The following is a 21650-nucleotide window of genomic DNA, read 5'->3' as shown; positions in this document are numbered from 1 at the left end:
TGGGCCCTTGGCCAGACACCAACAGTGCAGTTGTGGTCATGAAACCGATTATAACCTTTTTGGAAGCAACTGGACTATAAGTGCGGCAATAAAATTTGTCTCAGCTAGAAAGAATTCTACATACACACCTCTCTATCTCACCATCGTCATCCACTAGTCTATCTTCTCTCCTTTCCCCTCCCCCAGTGTAGAGTAGCAGGCTAGGAGAAAGCTATCGCTCAGGCCGCCGACCTCCCTATCTTTCTGTAAATAAACATATATATATATATATATATATATATATATATATATATATATATATATATATATATATATATATATATATATATATATATATATATATGTATGTATATATATATATATATATATATATATATATATATATATATATATATATATATATATATATATATATATATATATATATATATATATATATTTGACGGATGCATGAGGGAGGTAGTGGCGAAATACTGCACCAGGGTGGCCAATCCTTCTCACCAGAGGGAGTGCGTTCCCGGTGGTGGTTACCGGTGAGACCACACCCCAGGCCTCTTAATGCAGTTCCATCACCACGCGGATTTTTTTTAAAATTCGTTTGAGAACTGCACGGCACCGGGATTTTAACCACGGACCTTTTGCATGCGAGGCGGATACTCTAACCACTACGCCATCGCTGCTGAGATTAAGAAGTTTGCGGGTATAAATTGGCAGCAGCAAGCACAGAACCGGGTTAACTGGGTTGTCTGTTTTTGTCTGTCACAGCTATCTCGCAACGCGTGATAGCTGCGACAGACACAGGCGGCGCCCGTCGACAACTACGCTACCAATAACGGCTCTTGTTGATTTATAACAGCTTACGCTGTAAAAGATTAGATATAAAGGTGTTGGAAGGCAAAAACAGCTAGTTCACTGTGCCTTGAATCTTGTGGTAATGGTTTTTTCACTGGACAAGTGAAAGCTCAAGAAAGCAATCACTCACAATGAATGACAAAGTATAAGAGATAGTTATTGAGCAACTGAGTGCTTCCCGATAGAAGTTTGCAGTGTTGTCTCATACGTTAATGAAGCATAAAGTGAAGATAGGCTGTACGAGCGACTCAGGAAGGTATAATTGCTTTAAGAAGGTGTAATGAAATGCTTGAGAAAGCAAAGTGACGGTTCTGCAATGTTGACTGAAGCGCATATGTCGGCAAATTCACTCTTGAGTCTACTCATTCAGACTCACTGAGGCTTAGATCAAGCAATCGCTCTGACCGGATGAGCAATATTTTGTCAAGTCTGAGTCCGAGTGAACCCAATCGAGAAAAATTTCAATGAGTCTGAGTTTGAATGAGTCCAATGGACGAAAACGTTAATTAGTGGGAGTCCGAGTGAGCTCTAAGGACAAGGTGTATTTTATGAGTGAGTATGAGTGTGCTCCGCATTATTTTGCCAACATCTCGTTCTATCTACTCAACTTCACCATTATTATGACCCCTACGTAGGCTCACGTTTATAATAATTATATGTACCCTCACATCAATTCAGTAGCGTTCATTACAATATCAACTGAACAAATGCACGAGTTAGGAAAGGAGAGTATTTTCGATTCTTCCTTCCCCTTTTTTTTCTTTCAAACGAAGTCCTTGTAAAGAAAACATCTCATGTGAGTCATCTTTCTCTAAAATGTCGCTAGAGTATTATAACAATGAGAGCTCGTATTCAAAGGTACGAGAACAAAGGCGCTAAGTAGAGCTCCGATTATGCGAGATATCGGTGTTAAAACGCATTGACACCTTGGACGAACAATTACCTAACGCCTTGGACATTGACAGACAGACAGACAGACAGACAGACAGACAGACAGACAGACAGACAGACAGACAGACAGACAGACAGACAGACAAAGAACTTTATTTAGGTCCTGAGGAACTGCGTTGTAACGGCCCCGTTTAGGGGGAATTCGTAGCAGTCGCGGGCCGCTCCCACGTAGGGACCGGAAGACCGTGGCCCTCCGCCATCTCGCAGGCCCTCTGGACAGCCCGAAGTTCAACCAAGAGGTCGCCGCTGTTAAGGGCTTCCTCCCAGTCCTCTTCTTTGTTGAACTCTGCGTCACGTAACGCAGGACATTGCCAGAGCATATGAGGTAATGAGCAACACGCCTCTCCGCAGTCCGGACAATGCGGCTCGATGTTGGGCGAAAAATGACTGAGCCTGCCTCGCGAAGGGAAAGATCCCGTTTGGAGCATCCTGTAGGCCGATGATTGCGGTCGCGTAAGTTTAGGATGAGGAAGTGGAAAACCCCTCCGAGATAGATGATGATGAGTCATGATCTCGTAGAAAGTGAGTAGCGAGTCCCTGTATCTTCCGGCGTCCCCGCCTGCGAATCCACCGGGACCGCCGCGGTGAGCGATACCTCGCGCACGGTCATGGGCAAACTCATTGGCGTTGGGAACATCAGGATGTACGTTGGCCCCCATGTGGGCCGGGAACCATGTTATGGTGTGAAACCCGGCAGCCCCCTCACAGCCGAGGATGGCCGCTGCCTCACGCGAGATCGAGCCGGAGGCGAAAGCCCGAGCTGCGGAACGCGAATCTGTAAAGACAATAGGACGCGATGGGTCCTTCATTGCTATGGCGATGGCGATTTGCTCAGCCACCATTGCCGAAACCTTTCTAACCGAGGCAAAGCATAGGAGTGTGCCACTATGATCGACCGAGACCACTGCGAAGCGATCCGAACGTCCGTACTGGGCTGCATCGACAAATGTCGCGAGATGCGGTCTGTTTGCAACTGATTTTAATAAGGAACGGGCCCGAGCTATGCGGTGCCCTACATTGTATTGTGGGTGGACATTTCTTGGGAGTGGAGCTACCGAAAACGTGCCTCTGATCGAGGGTGGTAGTGTTACATTACGCTGGTTAGTCGCCGTAGGACCGCAGCCTATGGATTCCAGGATGCGCCTACCAGCCCTCGAGGACGATAATCGCACGACCTGAGCCATCTGCTGGGCCTCGATCACCTCCGAGAGGGAGTTATACATGCCTAATTGTAGGAGCTTCTCGGTGCTAGTGTGGATAGGCAAGCCTAGAACTCACTTTATGCTTTTGCGCATTAGTGTATCAATTCTTGCCTCTTCTCTTTTGGACCAGCGCAACGCCGAAGCGACATAATTAATGTGGCTCATGAGAAATGCATCATAGAGCCGAAGGAGATTGCTCTCGCTCAGCCCACCGCTGCGGTTCGAGACCCTGAGTATGAGCCTAAGCATGTTCTCTGTCTTGGAGGTGATGCGGGCTATAGTTCGGGAGTTGCCCCCCTTGGACTCTAGCAGGAGACCGAGGACCCTGATGGAGTCCACCCTGGGTATTTTCTGCCCATCCCGTGTGTATAAAGCTATGGAAATCTGTTCTAAAGAAGTGAGGTTCCTCAGTCCTTGTCGGGTGGGTCTGTATAGTAGTAACTCAGACTTTGCCGATGACAGGCTCAGGCCCGAACCGACTAGAAAGTTCTCCGTGATGTCTAATGCCTCTTGAAGCACCTGCTCTACCCCGGCGTCGGACCCTCCCATGCACCACATGGTGATATCGTCCGCGTAGAGAGCATGGTTAATTCCGCGCACCGTAGCGAGTCGCTCCGAGAGGCCCTTCATGGCAATATTGAAGAGTAGAGGAGAGATAACTGCCCCCTGTGGGGTGCCTCTCGCTCCCAAGGTAAATTCCGTGAATTGAATTTGACCGATCCTAATGGTAGCCCTGCGATTCCTGAGAAAAGATCTAACGTATGCGTGGAACCGTTGTCCTAGACCCATAACCGAAATCGCCTCAAGCACAAACTTGTGCGAGATATTATCAAAAGCTTTGGCTAGGTCTAGAGCTAGTATGCCTCTAGTATCCCTGGTGTTGTTGTCAATAATTTGTCTTTTGATAAGGAGCATCACGTCCTGTGTGGATAGTGCAGGTCTGAATCCTACCATATTGTGTGGAAATAGCTCTCTGCTTTCTATGTACTCGGATACCCGATGGTGAATCGCATGTTCGGCCACCTTGCCTACGCAGGACGTAAGCGAGATGGGTCGCATGTTCTCCAAAGCCAGAGGTTTGCCTGGCTTTGGGATGAGCGCTACCGAAGCTGTCTTTCAGGATTCGGGGACGTGCCCCGTCTCCCAGATTTTGTTGACTTCCTCGGTAAGCTTCTCGATGGATTCGCCATCCAAGTTACGTAAGAGCTTATTTGAGATTCCATCCGGGCCCGGTGCAGAGCGCCCGTTGAGCTCGTGGAGGACCTTACAGATTTCTGGTTCAGTAAAAGGTGCATCCAGCTCCGCCACCATTCCACCCCTGTAATGCGGATAGTCCGCACCGCCGGAAGGGCCCAGCAGAAGATAGCTGTCCGCTAAACTCTTTAGGAGGGCCTTTTCGGACACTCCCTTCGCTTTTTGGTTGTGAACGATTCTGTCAATAGCCAATCGCTGATTTTCCTTCGACTGTGACTCATCAAGTAATTGTTTGAGGAGATTCCATTTGGCCCCCACTCTCATCTGTCCGTCAACCGAAGAACATACTTCATTCCACTGCTGTTTGGAGAGTTCAATAGTGTAGGCTTCGATCTCGCGATTGAGTTGCGCAATTTTCTTTCGAAGTCTGCGATTGAGCCTTTGCGTCCTCCACCGGGACAGGATGGAATTCTTAGCCTCTAAGAGATGCGCGAGGCGTGCATCCATCCGATGAACCCTCAGATTCGTTTTGACAACCTTGGTCGCAGCATTAGCATCCTTCTTGAGCCTTGCAAAGAGGCTGTCTAAGCTGTCGTATTCATCCTGGTCCTCCTTCCGCAATATACGAAAGGCATCCCAGTCCGTTACTTTAAATTCCCTGGGGGGAGCTGCATTGGCTGCTAGGGTAATAGCCACTATGAAGTGGTCGCTACCTAGATTTTCTTGCAAATTTTGCCACCCTGTTCCGGCGACGTTCTGGACATTGACACCTTGGACGAAACGCTCGCTCATGAGTCGACTCACTCAGATTTACTCGGACCCAGAGCCGCAAGTTGAATTGAGCCCAAGTGAGTGCATAATAGTTTGTTGGTGAGTCCGAGTGAGTCTGGCTGAAGAAAACTTTCATCAGTGTGAATCCGAGTGAGTCCGGCTCAGGAAAAATTTGGTCAGTTGGAGTCAGAATGAAGACAAAGTGCAAAGTATATTTTATGATTCACTCTCAGTGAGCTCCACAATTTTTGCTGACCTATGCTGAGGAGGGAACATAACATTTAGCGTGTGTTTGAAACACTGCCAATAGTAATATCTATCCTTCGTTTGAATGGGTTTGCAAAACAGAACCATGTAGCCCGCTTGACCTGGTTAGATTTTACATCTATCACAGCCCTACCCCTTTCTGTTTAGTTTTGTTATTAAAACGTCCATCTACGAGTTGTTACGACGTAACTACAGAAAGAGAGACAAGAACAGCGCAAGACCATGAGTAGTTACGTCGTAACAACTCGTAGTCTTGCGCTGTGCAAATATGTTGATTCCCAATCCCCAACTAGCCAAGCATCTGTATTATCAAGTTGCGTTTACATGTAAAAGATTCGCCTTCATTAATTGGTTTTCTGTTTTCCATCCACCAAAATACTAATCGACTCTTATATTGACTGTGAGCCACTTATTGACTTATCTCTTCCACTCATGTCGTATGTTATTGCTTATAAAAAGGATCACTTTCTACGGGATCAATTAATTATATTAGGAAGTGTAGAGTGGTTTCCGGACCTTTGACCCAAGACAGGGCCTATTGGTGCATTTATTTGCTCCAGTATTTTATTTATTTTTCACTTACGTAGTAAATTGAGGCGTTTGAGTAGAAGGCAATGCGCTTTGCTCCTTTCCGCACATTTTCTATAGGGATCTTTTTCTTGTTGCGTTTCCCCATTCACCGAAATTTGTTCTTTTCGTCCTTTCTGTGTCTATTATTTTATTTTCAGTTTTTTCTTACCACAGGTTGCCTATTTATAGTCTCGTTAACATTGCACGTTTTTGGACGACGCTTGTAAGCTATACTTGGTGGGTATTCTAGCGGCTTTGGTCGGCTCACACAAAAATTATCAGAATTATCAGCATCAGAAAAGAGTGGCACCTTCAAATTAAAAAAAAAGAGTACAGCAACACTCATGCAAGACCTAGAGGTCCGAGATTGACACAGACTGGGTTGGTGGACTTACGAGTAACCATGAGCAATCTTTATTTTTTATTGCGATAGTGATTATATGGACACTCTTGGCTTGATTTTGCCGTCAGCGTCGGCGTCGACGTAATTCACCATTTATCTATACGACTGAATATATTAAATTGCAAGAAAGAAAAGTATTCCAGAAAAAGACTCTGGCAGGCGGAATCGAACGTCTTACGTGCGACTCCCGAGTGCGAGACGTTAACCACTGAGCCACGAAGGAGCCCCTCCTTCCACATTCAAACAGCAAGCTATTTATATATACCACTTACCACTGGCAATGGATATCTCAGGGAACTACCGCGTTTTCAGCGTTACCAGCAAGATGGCACAATGAGCGCGCATCGCGAGATCGTCATGACGCGGCGGCACGCGCTCTCATACCCATACAAACTTTGCCCCGCGGAGAGGGGACGTTCACGCGTGCGCTCGCTTATCTCGCTGCGGGCGCAATCGCATGCCTTGGGCTTTCACCGGAATAATTCTGTTGTAGTTACCGGGTGCACAAAGGTCACTGCTCTCGTTGCGCAGTATTTGTTTGCTAAAAGGGCGCGCTTTTCAGACACAGCGAAGTAAGAACTGAGACGCTTATTCACGTTCATCTGTACCTGTGAGTACATTTCGTGCGACATTTTTGAGTGACAAACGCGGGGCACGTTTTGATCTGCTTGCAATTCTTCGCGGGACTTTCCAGTTTGCTGGTATCGCGTTCACTGCTTTGCCTTTGCATCAAAGCTGTCACTTTTTTTTTCTCAGTCGGTTCATTGATCTTTGACCTACACCTCCTGAAGACTTCCTTCACCTTACGTGATATTCCCGAGATTTTTAGCCAGAAGGTGTGCAATTTTGGTGGCCACTGCGCACCAACTGGCTCGCAATCTTGGAAAAACGTGAAATAGCCCTGAGCAGGGTGGCATCGACCATTGTACTGTGCCGCGCCCGAAGCGGTACCCACGCACTGATACAGAGAAAAGCGGCTCGAAAGTGAATATGGCTCAAAATCATTGAAGGTGGCAATATGTGCTTGTTAGTATGCATAACTATTGATGGTATAGGCTAAAGATCAGGACCAAGAAAAGACGTGTTCGACACGCACAGCGCTAATCCTAAAATATTGGTGCGTGACTGCACAAACGACTAAAAAAACCATTTACATTTGCACTATTTATCACAGAAAACAGTAAAAGAGGAAATAACTTAAAACGCAGGATGCATCAGCTTAGCAGACGAGAATGCGGCTCGCAGGCGACTATCAAGCGTATTCATTACGTGTGCGCGCGGTGGAAAGAGTGTATCGCAGTGCACGTGCTGCGCATGTGCAATTTTTCGAACGATGGCGGGTACGTGGTGCTGACAGTGCCGTCAGCTAAGCGCTCGCGTGTTCAACTTAACAATGCTCACCGCTGTATACGTGCGTTTCCACCATCATCAGTTCAGGTAATATTGGCGTAATTTTAACTCGAACGCGTAGATTGAACCCTACATTATCATTAGAGATGAAATTGGTCAGGATATCAAGTGGGGATCTCCAGCGCATCCCAATCGTTATAAATAAAACATTTCTTGTCACCTATTATTCCTAGAGTACAGTACCTTTCAGAGCGATAGTGTCCGAGAAAAACACGGAAAAATGAGCCCTTAGGTATACACTTCTTTCCCTCATTCATTCACGATGGTCTTGTACTGGCAGACTTGGTGTCATTAGGTTGTATACGAGGGACTATTGGTCAGCTGCCCGCTCGTAGTAAGCTCACGTGCTACGTGACGCCACACATGCGCATGAAAGTGTGTTTCACACTCGCCGCTTGGCTTATAGATGGCGCTGACTGACACTCCTACTTCTAAATTGACATATAGCCCCCCCCCCCCCCCCCCCCCAAAAAAAAAAGTGGATTGAGGGAAGGCAGCTGTGATAGTTCAGTGGTAAGAGCATCGAACGCGTTATTGGAAGGTCGTAGGTTCGATTCCTGCTCGCGGCTGGTTATTTTTCACCCACTTTTCTTCTTATTTATATCCCATTTGTTCTAATTACTTCCCCTATACATTCTTTGGCATTACGTCTGTTAGACATTATTAATATTGTGTAAAAACACGGAAAAACGAGCCCTCAGCCCTCAGGTATACACTTCTTTCTCATTTCTTTATATATATATATATATATATATATATATATATATATATATATATATATATATATATATATATATATATATATATATATATATATATATATATATATATATATATATATATATATATATATATATATATATATATATATATATATATATATATATATATATATATATATATATATATATGCTTGATTACATATGCTCGCGATAAGCTCTCCTTTCTTAAGGAACCAGAATGAATGCGCTTGCACGTGGTGATTGATATTGTTATGTGTTGTCATTCCTGTGATGTATGCGCGTATTTTACAGTTTATGGTGGTGACGGCTATACACAAGTGGCATATGATGTCGAGAGACTATATATACTAGTGCTCCACCATGGCGGTCTCTTGGCTGAGGTACTCAGCTGCTGACCCGCCGGTCGCGGCATCGAATTCCGTCTGCGGCGGCTGCATTTTCGATGGAGTCGAAAATGCTGTAGGCCCATGTGCTCATATTTGGGTGCACGTTAAAGAACCCCAGGTGGTCGAAATTTGCTCAGCCCTCCACTACGGCGATTCTCATAATCATATGGTGGTTTTGGGACGTTAAACCCCACATATCAATGCATTAGTATATATATATATAGTAGTGGGATTAGTGCCTTAAGATACACTTCTGAAAAGTGATCACTGAGTAGATTGGGTCTTTCCTTTGTCATTGTCCTTAGCCTGCACTACACAAAATCGTCCCGCAAAATGATATTCCAAGATGCATCCACAGATGTCGCAACGGCCTTGGTCGCGGGGAAAGGTTAGGTGGCTGCATATCGTAACTGGGAAGCGTGGCTTGAGCGAGAATAGAACTCAGAGCCACTGCGGCAGGGGTGGATTTCCCGCGCCCTCTACACTACAACTAAGATGATAACAGGCATCCACATGAATTCACCAAACATCACAGGAAAACAACAGCTCTGCTGTATTTGAGGATTCCACACTGGATGTAATTATAATAGTTTTTTTCTAATGATTATTTGCAGGTAAGTCGCAATTCCCACTATGCGAAAATTTGAAGTGTAAAATTTGCTCTAAATTCTAAATTTTGCTTAGCATATTTATAAAAATATTAGTATGGCTGTGTCTACCCCGCAAATAATGAAGAAAGCCTCTGAGTGCTCAACGTTTTTTTTTATTGTTCAATGATTCACAGTCGGATACTCACAAGCAATGTGAAGTGATATTTTTATTAGAAACAAGATTACCTCTCAGGTGTTTCATTCATTACCATTGCATGATAGTATTTACGATGACTAATAATAAGCAACATTTCAATTTACAATAAAACGAAGTGACTAGATTTTATAATTATTTATCGTGTTTCACCTAAACGCCCAAAAAAAAAGCATGACAACACTTCGCCAGCACGCTTATGGTATACTACAGCCGCCTAGTGAGTAGAGGACAGTTTTGTACCGGATCAATAGACAGCGTTTGCTCCGGCAACTGACAGATGTCTCTAACGTGCTGACGCGGGTGCTCATTTGCAGCCCTCTGGGCTTCAACACCTAGCCCCCGTCAAACTTGGTTTTCCCTATCCCTCCCCCTTTTCTGAATAATAAAGTTTATTCCTGCTCCTTCAGTAATGAAACTTTTCCGCTAACCTTTCCTTGCCTTCACTATTAGTGACAACACGTCGTTGATAGAACAACAACTGCAGAAACAATGGTGAATACTACATGTTTACATATAAAGACGGCGGTAAGTAACGTTTCCCTTAACGTTTTTGGGAAGGAGATGTTACAGAAACAGTGCTTTAATGAAGCAAATGTTTACGGAAAATGACAAACGTTGAATTTAATTTTATGTACATATATTCTTAGGGCAAAAAATGAAGTATAATGTTTTTTTTAGTGCAACGTGATTGCTATAACGTAACAACGCAGTCTATCAGCGAGCTTAGAGAAAAAACTGGAATAATGACAGTGAAAGAAAAAATGCAACATAATGGACTGATATTTTTTTTCACATACTGAACAGATATTCAGGGTAAACCTGGGTGAACACATTGTACTAGAGAAAACTACCTCATCCAGAACAAAACATTCGAAACATATTACACCAATCAATCACAGAACAGACTTATTCAAGCAGTCCTTTTAATTCAAAGAATGATTATTGGAATCGGTGACCTTAAAACATGGTCGAATGTTTCGATCAACAAAGTTTCAAAAAGGCTTTGTCAGAATATTCGTGAACAATTTGTATTGGTTAAGCATTTGTCAGCCCTTCGATTGCCTTGTTTTTGGTTGCCCGTTGCCTGAACATAATCAATGTGCCATATCATTTTAAATATTATTTTTTCCCTTCGTGACATATACAGGATGTATTCGAACACGTCATTTTACAAATATCGGTGAGCTGTACGGTTTTATAATATGATTTCTTGTTTTGTTTTCTTATTCTGATGTGTTGTGCAATTCTTGAGTGTCCTGTGTTAAAATTGTTTTAGCCTGTACTACGTTTGTACATGAGAGCTTTGTGACCCCAAATTCTGTCTTGCGTTATGTGCTGACAGTATTGATGATTGATTTGTGGGGTTTAACGCCCCAAAACCACCATTTGATTATGAGAGACGCCGTAGTGGAGGGCTCCGGAAATTTTGACCACTTGGGGTTCTTTAACGTGCACCCAAATCTGAGTACACGGGCCTACAACATTTCCGCCTCCATCGAAAATGCAGCCGCCGCAGCCGGGAATCGAACCCGCGACCTGCGGGTCAGCAGCCGAGTACCTTAGCCACTAGACCACCGCGGCGGGGCATGTGCTGACAGTATGATTAAAATAAAATAAAATAAAAATGCCATTGAACTCATTTTTGTTTCTTCACCTCTTGCACCTCACTCCACTGCTCGGCTGTCTACGTATTTTATACATCGTAGGAAGAAACAAAACACAGTAGAAGAAGAAACGTTGTAGACCAGATAGACACTCGCATTCGTCTGAAGTTTATGAAATAATATATTTCAAGAAAGCGGAGTTCTCAACGTTTCTACTTGTACTGTGTTCTGTCTCGTTCAACGATTTCACAAAGATGAACCAACACTCCCAGCAGCCAACGCTGCTGCAGTTCGTACCCATCGTCGTGCCTACACTTTCAACTTCTTGCAACTCCCTTATTCACTTCTTGCTGCTTATTCATCTTGTTTATTCATGACCGTATGAAGTGGCACATGCCAGGTTGCACATCGCAGTCAAAGTATAGGTTTTCTCCCCCAAAAAGCAATATCACCCAGTACCATTGAAGCTCAAGAAAAAAGTAATGAGAAAATCAGTTTTGCCGCAAGGGCAAAGCATTGAGTATGATAGAAAAAATTGGAATGCCATACGAAGTATGCCTAGCCTTCTCCAGAGAGCGAAGTGGTTCTCTTTTCATCTATCTTCTCAGCACAAACTGAGCGCTGAGAGCACCCAACGTATACGAGCCATCTATTGGTGTCCATCGAGATAGCGCGTACGCCAGCGCTTACAGCCGCGCCCTTATGATCCACCGAGGTCGCACCGTGTCCCACGGTGCATGATCCACAGCTTGCAGTTGCTGATCGAGCAACGCGATGACCTTGCGAGCCATTGACACCAGGGCTCGCATGCGAGGCGACGCTGTAGCATGTGCCCTTCGTGAAGTGGAGACCACCGCCTATAATGACCTCTGCTTCGGTCGCGCTCGTCCACACGATGCGATGGGGATATCATCCATTTCGGCTTTATACGGAGCATGACGGCAATGGTGACGCCGAACCCGCTGAGAGTGTCCGTACAATCACTATCGCAATAACAGCTCTGTTGCCAATTTCACGCTGTGAAAGTTGTCGGAGAGCGAAGCTGTTGCTCCTTTCATTCGGTCCCTTTAGGTATCTTTTTTCGTTTTGACCAGTTACTTCCAAGTAATTACTTGGTTTGTTCATTGTTAGGCTAAGTTAGGTGTTTCGTTCCTTTCGACGGTTCTCGGTGGTGTGGGTTACAATACGCTCTTATCTTTTTCTGCTGTCTTTTCCTGGCACTCCCAGTCAAACTTCTAGCAGTTCGGTGACAACAGCTACCCTCTCAAATCACTTCAACCACTCGCCCTATGTATGAGCTTGATCACGGAAACCCACTTTCAGACCCCTTCCGCATCACGTAAAGTTGTCACGTGACCACTCTTAATCGACCGCTTGAATCACCCCCTAACGTAGCTTCAAGTAACCACCCTTTCAGTCCACTTCGAATTGTTCTTGTTACGTTAACTTCATCAGGTGACCCCCTTTTTTTCTCCTCCTTTCATCAGACGACTCGGCTGTCCACCTGGTTCCGTAGCGTTTCTTAGCAGGACCCATGACAACAATACTGATGGCACACTGCAGGGGTCCCAATAAACATCTTCGCTGTAATATAAGTTTCAATTACTTTAGATTCTTTAATCTATTGGTGCCCGTTAACTCTGAGGAAGTGGCTGAAAACCAGGTAGGTTTAGCTAAATTTCCTAGATCTTTTCATTCTTTTCAAGGAGCGTCAACCATTGATGCGCCGTCGACGAATGGCTGCTGCTCGTTTCCGGTTAGAAGCGGCTTCCAGTAGCCATCTTCTTCCTAACGCTGCTTCGTTCGTGCGCCTCTGCCTCGCTCACTACGCGTACACGCAGCAGCGCGAGTGATTGCGCTTGGCATTTTTTAATGTCTTCTATCTGTTTAAGAGATTTGCCATGGGGATACTCGCAAATACCTGCTTGTTGCGCTTTCGGGTGCTCCACCCAGTCGGGAAAAGGGTTAGCGCTCTTTTCCGGGCATCTTGGAAAGCACAATACAAGACGGAAAGTGTGGCTGAACAGAATAGGATGGAAGAACTTCAAGCCTATGAATTCCAGCAAGCTGTGCGAGGTAAGTTGCGTATTTTGTGGCAAACAGAACCGATGAAAGATAAAAATGTAACTTTTATTATTTCAAATCAGTTCGTGAAACAGTGGTATATTTCGGCAGCACTCCCGAGTAAGCGCCTCAGTTTTAACACTAAACCAAGCATGTATGCATGGTTTCTACCTTCACTAGATAGCTGTATGTGTTCACTGAGGCTCGGGCTACATTCAGGCTACTGTGGCGGCCATTTTGTGGAAGTTCAGTTGAACGAATAAAAGAAGTTGTGTGCGCTACTTTATCTACGCGTACTGCCGCTTCTGGCAATGAGAACTTCATAGCACCATTGTCTGTACTTCACGGTGCCTTCACAGCTTGTTCTGCAGGAAAAATAGATTTGGCGATATTGTCTCGCACATTAGTGGTACTAAATAATTGTAAAGCGGCGTGTATCTTAAGTAACAGAATCGCAGGTTTGTGCTTTTATGTCCCTTGCAAAAATGGTGTGAAAGCTGTTCTGCAGTAACACGGAATGCTGCGCAGGGAAAGAAGTTTAGGAACTTCATGTGTAAACATTCCTATAGTGTTTAAATGTATGTAATTTCTATGTATACTGCAAACACCAAGCAGGTGCAAATAGCCGCCCATAGGCGTGTGTAGGGTTCCCCTTTAGGGGAGGGCGCGAAGTTCTTTGTAGCACCCCCCCCCCCACCAGATAAGGGCAGGCTTTGAGACTCCCACCCTCTCAGCTGATTACGAAGGGGCCGCCTCCCGTCCCGTCCCCCCCCCCCCCCTTCATGCACATGCCTACGGAGCTGCTATGCTGGCCTTACCTGAAGCAAATTCGCAGTATATATATCGATGTATTGTACAGTTAGGGAAATTCCAAGGCTACAGTAAACAAACGTCCCCGCGAGCAATCAACGACTAGATTTTTACTTACTCATGTTTATAGCACCTCTAAGTCCTATCAGTAAATATGTGACTTATACTTGAGTAGGTGTCGCTGACGTGTTGATTGGTACATGCTGTCAAACCTTTGGATTAAATATGAACTCACCCACTAGCATTGCTAATTTTTCCGCTTCATTTCACTGATGACCAGTTTGAACAAATCATCATAAACAACTTTGGAAAAAAGAAGCTCAAGTGTTCTGCTCTGCCATCTATATTTCCCCACCAGCCAGAGAAGCGCCTTAGGAAAGCACCACACCCTCGAGGAGCTGGCAAGCAGATAGGTATGTACAACTGTGTATTGAAGATCTGATGAAACTGTATAAGTGCATGCAAGTTGGCATTCAAGAATATCTGTAGCTTCTAATAGCATTGTCACTACAGGAACATAGGCCAACTTTTTTTTATGTTGCTGATATGTGCAGTGGCGATTTCTCCTACTGTGTTACTGGCAACATTTATGTAACTATTATGCAAACTTAGCAGATGCTGATGAATTCAGGTCGGTTTTACGTTTTCAGTATTGTGTCCTGCTACCGTTTCACTTCCTGGCTCTGATAGGGTGCAGCCAGCTGCTGTAGTTGTGCCTACTCCCAGTAAGTTTACACGTAGTCATGAAATTCACATTGCATTGTATAGCATGAAGTTCATGGTAACTATGGCTATAGTGGCATTTCTCGCCAATAACCTGCTGCAAACCAGCATAGAAATGGAGCCTCTCTCTGGCAATGAGTTAGGAGTGTCGAAGCTGCCCCATTAAGGACAGGTAGATGTCCATATTTTTTTCGTTTACTGCAGATGCAGAGACAGCCACAGCAATGCCTATAAACAAAACGTTGCACCTGTCAACCGCAGCTGCACCTGTAATTGGTGAGTTTGTGTAAACAAAGCTTTGCAGTTGTATTCAGAGATGAAGGAACTGGAACAGCTCCTGGTACTCGGATTTTGCTTGCTCAGTGAGGTGTGCAGCAGTGTCCTCGATCTCTGCTTGTGTTTGATTAGAAGGCTACATCGTATAGGCTATGAGGCTATCATTGCCTACGACTGCTACCCCAGAAAGCTCTAAAAGGTAATATATTTGTTTCTGCTTTTGTACAGTAGCTATGAATGATGACAATATTAACTTTTTTTCTCGTTTTGTTACCATAGAGGCGGCTGGGGAACCACATACCGAAAGCTTGCAGCAGGAAGTAGCTGATAAAAATGTGCAGAATATTGTCACAGGTAATGGGTATGAGCCATCAACGGTAGGGGAATCCCTTGGAAGTGAAGAAAGAAGAGGGCTTTTGCGTCCTGGTCTGAGGGCAAGCAAGGCGTCGTTTCGTCGCTGTCTGTTATTACGTTCGCGGCACTGGTGGAGGTGCTGGGTAAATGCGCCTTGGTTGCAGATTTTCAGCCGACACACCGAGCTACTTGCAGACAGCTACAGCTCCCACGGCAAGAAGTAGTCGCCGCCTGCGAGGACTATCTCCCGAGTACGGTCCCCTCTCTCAAGACGAGATGGCAACTTCAACTAACAACCAGGCGAGTCAAACCAACGACGCCTATTCTTTTCTCCCGCATGTTTTTCATGCACCGCAAACACCACGCTCATTTCATGGAGACATTTATGAAGATGTTGACGACTGGCTTGACCACTTCAATCGAGTTGCCAACATCAACGAATGGGATGAAGCTCGAAAGCTGCGGAGAGTTTACTTTGCGTTAGAAGACTCTGCCAAAACGTGGTACGAGAATCACGAGGGTTCCTTTGCGACGTGGCCTGAGTTCAGCCGACAGTTTCGTGATGCGTACCGCAGCACTGAAAGGAAAGAGAGAGCGGAGCAGGCTATCTCGTCTCGGAACCAACGACCCAACGAGAGAGTTTCGATGTTTGTCGAGGACATGCTTCGACTCTTCAAGCGTGCTGACCCTGCAATGTCCGAGGAAAAGAAGGTGCGGCATTTAATGCGTGGGGTAAAAGAGCAGCTCTTCGCCGGACTCGTGCGCAATCCACCGACGACTGTGGCAGAGTTCATAAACGAGGCAACCACAATGGAGCGCACTCTCCAGTATAGGTCGTCACAGTATGAACGCCACGACGTGACCCCTGCTGAATGCTTTATCGGGGCTGACAGCGAGAGGCATGCCCTCGCTGAGTTCATAAGAAGCGTCGTGCGGGACGAGCTGCGCCAACTCCAAGCAGCGGGACCCCAACCACCCGTAAGTGCTCTCGCAGACTTAATCCGAAATGAGATCCGACAGGTGGTCACCCCACTCGCGCCAACAAGACCTGAGGCCCCTGTCCTGACTTATGCGGTGGCTCTGCGATCTCCTGCACCACATGGCCCTGATCCCACCATGGAGAGAATGGATCAGGCTAGCCATCGATTCCAGGGCACCTCTTCGACTCCGCCACCAGCCTCAAGGTTTCCGAGTGCACCAACTTATCGTCCGTCTGAACCGCGGCCAAACGCCACAAAGGCCAGCGTGTGGCGTATGTCCGATAACCGTCCACTCTGCTACCACTGTGGCGAAGCGGGTCACGTCTACCGTAAGTGCCAGTACCGCCAACTTGGTCTCCGTGGCTTTCACCTTGATGCTCGGTGCCCGCGTTACGGTGAGCGTCCCCGCGACATCGAAGCGTACCTTACAGGCCAGCAAGCTCCTCACCTTGGTCAACGCCCCCAATCACGATCACCATCACCTCGCCGCCCCACGTCACCTAGCATTCCCTCGTCATCTTATGCTCCTTTCAGAGGCCGGTCACCGAGTCCCCACAGGGGAAACTTGAAACCGCGGCTCCTGGGGGTGAAGCCGCGTCCCAACGAACTGTCAAAGATCCTCCTTCGACGCAAAGACCCGACGAAGACCGTTCTGACTTTCCACTCGTTTCCGAAAGTCATAAGACTGTTTCCGCCGACATCACCGTACACGTCGATAATCACGTCATCACTGCCCTCGTCGACACCGGCGCCGATTATTCGGTTATGAGCAGCGCCCTAGCATCCCAACTGAGGAAGGTAACTACCCCTTGGCAAGGACCGCCGTTGCGCACGGCAGGGGGCCACCTCGTCACGCCAACTGGAATGTGCACAGCCCGTGTTCGAGTCCGTGCTTCGACGTTCGCAGGGTCTTTCCTCGTATTACCTGTGTGCTCCCGTCCACTCATTCTGGGGCTGTACTTTCTTCGCGAACACGGCGCAATTATTGACCTACGAGACTTGCAGGTGTCGTTCGAGGACCCGTTTCATCCTGAATCGGAAAACGCTCGCTCATCAAACGCTGCCCTACATGTATCCTCCGAATCTGTTACTCTGCCTCCCCGCAGCAGCCTTTTTATCAACGTTGAATGTGACCAAGACGTCCCCGATGCACAACAAATCTGCGTTGCCCGAGGTATTGTTCAGCCCAGAAGAAAGCAGGCTTGCCTATTAGTCATGAATTTCAGCGAGGAGTATCGCCATCTTACCAAACACACTGCGATCGCATACCTTGAGGATATTGCCGACGTCCCTGGTCCCTCAACATTATCTGCTCTTTCGTCATGCGATGATTCCGCCATCACATTTGCAAGCGCTCTCTACGTAAACCAGGGTCTACCGTCTGCACAACGGGAACGTCTTTTGAAGCTACTCGGCTCATTTCGGGACTGCTTCGCTACGACTTCGAAAGTTAACCAGACACCGCTTGCCAAGCATCGTATCATCACCGAGCCTTCCGAGAGACCCATTCGACAGCATGCCTACAGAGTCTCGCAAAAAGAACAAGACGTTATACGCCAACAGGTCCAGCAGATGCTCAAGGACGAGGTCATCCAGCCATCGACCAGTCCCTGGGCGTCCCCTGTTGTGTTAGTAAAGAAAAAAGATGGTAGTCTGCGATTTTGTGTCGACTACCGAACGTTGAATAAGATCACGAGGAAAGACGTGTATCCTTTACCACGAATAGACGACTCGCTGGACCGCATTCGCAATGCTCGTTACTTTTCTTCCATGGATCTACGCAGCGGCTATTGGCAAATATCTGTTGATGAGCGCAACCGCGAATAGACCGCCTTCATTACCCCTGACGGACTCTACGAGTTCAAGGTCCTTCCCTTCGGCTTATGCTCGGCACCAGCTACTTTTCAAAGAATGATAGACACGGTTCTTTCTGGGCTAAAATGGCAATCGTGTCTTGTCTACCTTGACGATGTGGTCGTCTTCTCGGACACGTTTGAGCAGCACGTCCAGCGCTTACAGGCAGTTCTTCAGGCGATTCGAACAGCTGGACTTTCTCTCAAACCTGAGAAATGCCACTTTGCATTCGAGGAACTGAAATTTCTTGGTCACGTCGTCAGCCACGCCGGTATACACCCAGACCCTGAGAAAACGAAAGCTGTTGCCGCATTTCCTGTCCCAGCGAACAAGCGCGACCTCCGCCGATTTTTGGGACTCTGTGCATATTACAGACGCTTCGTCAAAGGCTTTTCTAAAATCACTGAACCGCTAAATGAACTTACGAAAGACGGCGTACCGTTTGTTTGGGGTCATGATCAGCATCACGCCTTTGACACGCTACGAAACCATCTCCAAGCCCCACCCGTACTCGGTCACTTTGACGATAACGCTGCCACAGAGCTACACACGGATGCCAGCAACGTCGGACTTGGAGCTGTACTGGTTCAATGGCAAAATGGCTTAGAGCGCCTGATTGCCTATGCAAGTCGAACACTATCATCTGCAGAGAAAAACTACTCTGCAACAGAAAAAGAATGCTTATCCGTTGTTTTGGCTATAACAAAGTTTCGCCCTTATTTATACGGTCGACCATTCAGAGTAGTTAGCGACCACCATTCTTCATGCTGGCTCGCCAACCTCAAAGACCCTTCCGGTCGTCTAGCACGCTGGAGCCTTCGGCTGCAAGAATTTGACGTTACAGTCATTCACAAGTCAGGACGCAAACACACTGATGCTGACTGTCTCTCACGTGCACCAATTGGAATTACGAACGAGGACGTTGAAGAGGAGGATACATTCCTTTCCTCTGTGTCAGCAACCGACCTGGCTCAACAACAACGCGACGACATGGAGCTAAGCCCGCTGATTGACTACCTCGAAGGCCGAAAACGCAGCCTTCCTCGAAACTTCGTACGTTCGCTGGCCTCGTTCTGCATCAGGGATGGAGTCCTCTATAAGAAAAATTTCGACCATACCCAGGCTACTTACCTACTGGTTGCGCCGACCTCGCTTCGGGACGATATTTTACATGCTTGTCACGATGAACCATCATCCGGACACCTTGGCTACACGCGCACATTAGAAAGAATTCGCCGCTCATACTACTGGCCTCGCCTCGCGAAGACAGTCAAGCAGTACGTCCGCACATGCCGCGACTGCCAACGCCGTAAGACTCCACCTGTTCGACCAGCAGGACTACTACAGCCTATGGCCACGCCGAAGACGCCATTCCATCAAATTGGCATTGACTTGCTCAGCTCATTTCCCACCTCTTCGTCTGGAAACCGTTAAATTGTGGTTTCCACCGATTATTTAACGCGTTACAGCGAAACAAAGGCCCTGCCCAAAGCTACCGCAGCCAAAATCGCGCAGTTTTTTGTCACCAGCATCGTACTTCATCACGGAGCGCCAGCTGTGATAATTACTGATCGTGGTAGAGCTTTCACCGCAGAGATGCTTCAAGAAGTGCTGAGACTAAGTGGTACAGAACATCGGAAAACCACGGGTTATCACCCCCAAACAAATGGACTCACTGAACGGTTGAACAAGACCATTGCAGATATGCTGTCAATGTATGTGGCCGTTGATCACAAGAACTGGGATGATATACTCCCTTACGTAACTTTTGCTTACAATACAGCAGTCCAGGAGAGTACAGGTTTCACCCCATTTCGCTTAGTTCATGGTCGAGAGGTCACTACAATGCTCGACGCAATGCTTCTTCCCAACAACTTGAGCATTTTCAACACGGACGCTGCAATGTTCGCTCAACGCGCCGAGGAGGCCCGTCAACTCGCCCGATGCCGTAATCAGGCTCGCCAAACTGCCGACGCACACCGCTACAACCTTACACACCGAGAGGTTACCTTCCAACCAGGCGATGAAGTTTGGATGTGGACTCCCATCCGACAGCGTGGTCACTCTGAGAAGTTGCTTCGGCGCTACTTCGGCCCTTACAAAGTTCTGTGCCGACTCAGTGACGTTACGTATGAAGTTCTCCCTGAGGGCGCCTCAAGACGTTCCCGTCGGTTACCAGAAAGTGATGTGGTGCACGTGTCAAGGCTCAAGCCATATTTCTCGCGTCCTCTATCGAACGTGGACTAACTTACCATGCAATGACTATTTTTTTGTCACTTTGGTTTTTTTTATTGTCTTGTGTACTTACTCCTTTCTTTATTGAGTACTTCTATGACGCCAGCCAATTTTTTTTCCTTACGACGGAGTTGTTGGGTTCCATGCTAGCATCTTTTCTTTCTCATTTTTTTTCTCAACGCTCATTACCAGCATCGAGGCGATGCTTTTCGAAAAGAGGGAGTAATGTCACAGGTAATGGGTATCAGCCATCAACGGTAGGGGAATCCTTTGGAAGTGAAGAAAGAAGAGGCCTTTTGCGTCCTGGTCTGAGGGCAAGCAAGACGTCGTTTCGTCGCTGTCTGTTATTACGTTCGCGGCAATATGAACCTTGAACCTATCAGGGAAACTAGGTAATGCTCATACAAGAGCATACAAACAGTACCATGCGTTTCTTCCTCCAGAAATTGTATATACAAGTGTTTTTATCTTGAATTCACACATCCACCACACTGATAAGCTAAATGTCTTCTTTGTAGTCAATTATTGTTTTACCTGAGGATAGCCGCTGATTTTTTCTCTCTGATGGAGGCTTGAAGCAACGAAAAAATTCTCGAACAATGTCGCTGGATCCAATGTTTCTACAAGTGGAGGCACCTTCCTACGAGCGAATGCGGGCATTGTAGTTTGCTAAGCGAAATGATGCGCTGCATATACAAACTGAGACGAATCACTCAAGAAGACGAAACGGAGAAGGACCTTTTTTTCGAGTTTTTGTGTAGTTCATCTCAGTTTATCTATACAGCGCATGGTTTTGCTTTGCAATGCCATACCAGCTAGCCCCTGTGGAAGCACTAATAAAGTAATCACAAGACCACTACAGATTAGTTTTTATATGCTACTTACTACTTGCTTGGCAAGCCCTCTACATCGCTAGTACCTCTTTGAAGATGGGTGGTCTCCCTAAAGTTTGCCTAATTAGGAAAGTAATTTAATTCACTTGTCAAAACGTTGGCTCCAGCAATGTTTCCTGTGAAAGGGTTTTGTCATATTTATATCGTTGCGTTAAACTTATTCTACACATTTCATGGATTGCGCAAGACCTTCCCCCCTACTTCTTTTTGTTTTCAAGTACAAATGTGATACTAATGCAGGTCTGCGTAGCAGTGAACCACCTAGGAACAAAATTCAGCGCAGTATCTTGCGAGACATAAC

Source organism: Rhipicephalus microplus, chromosome X (assembly GCF_043290135.1).
Source record: "Rhipicephalus microplus isolate Deutch F79 chromosome X, USDA_Rmic, whole genome shotgun sequence".
NCBI lineage: Eukaryota > Metazoa > Arthropoda > Arachnida > Ixodida > Ixodidae > Rhipicephalus > Rhipicephalus microplus.
Note: the sequence above shows the minus strand (reverse complement) of the source record.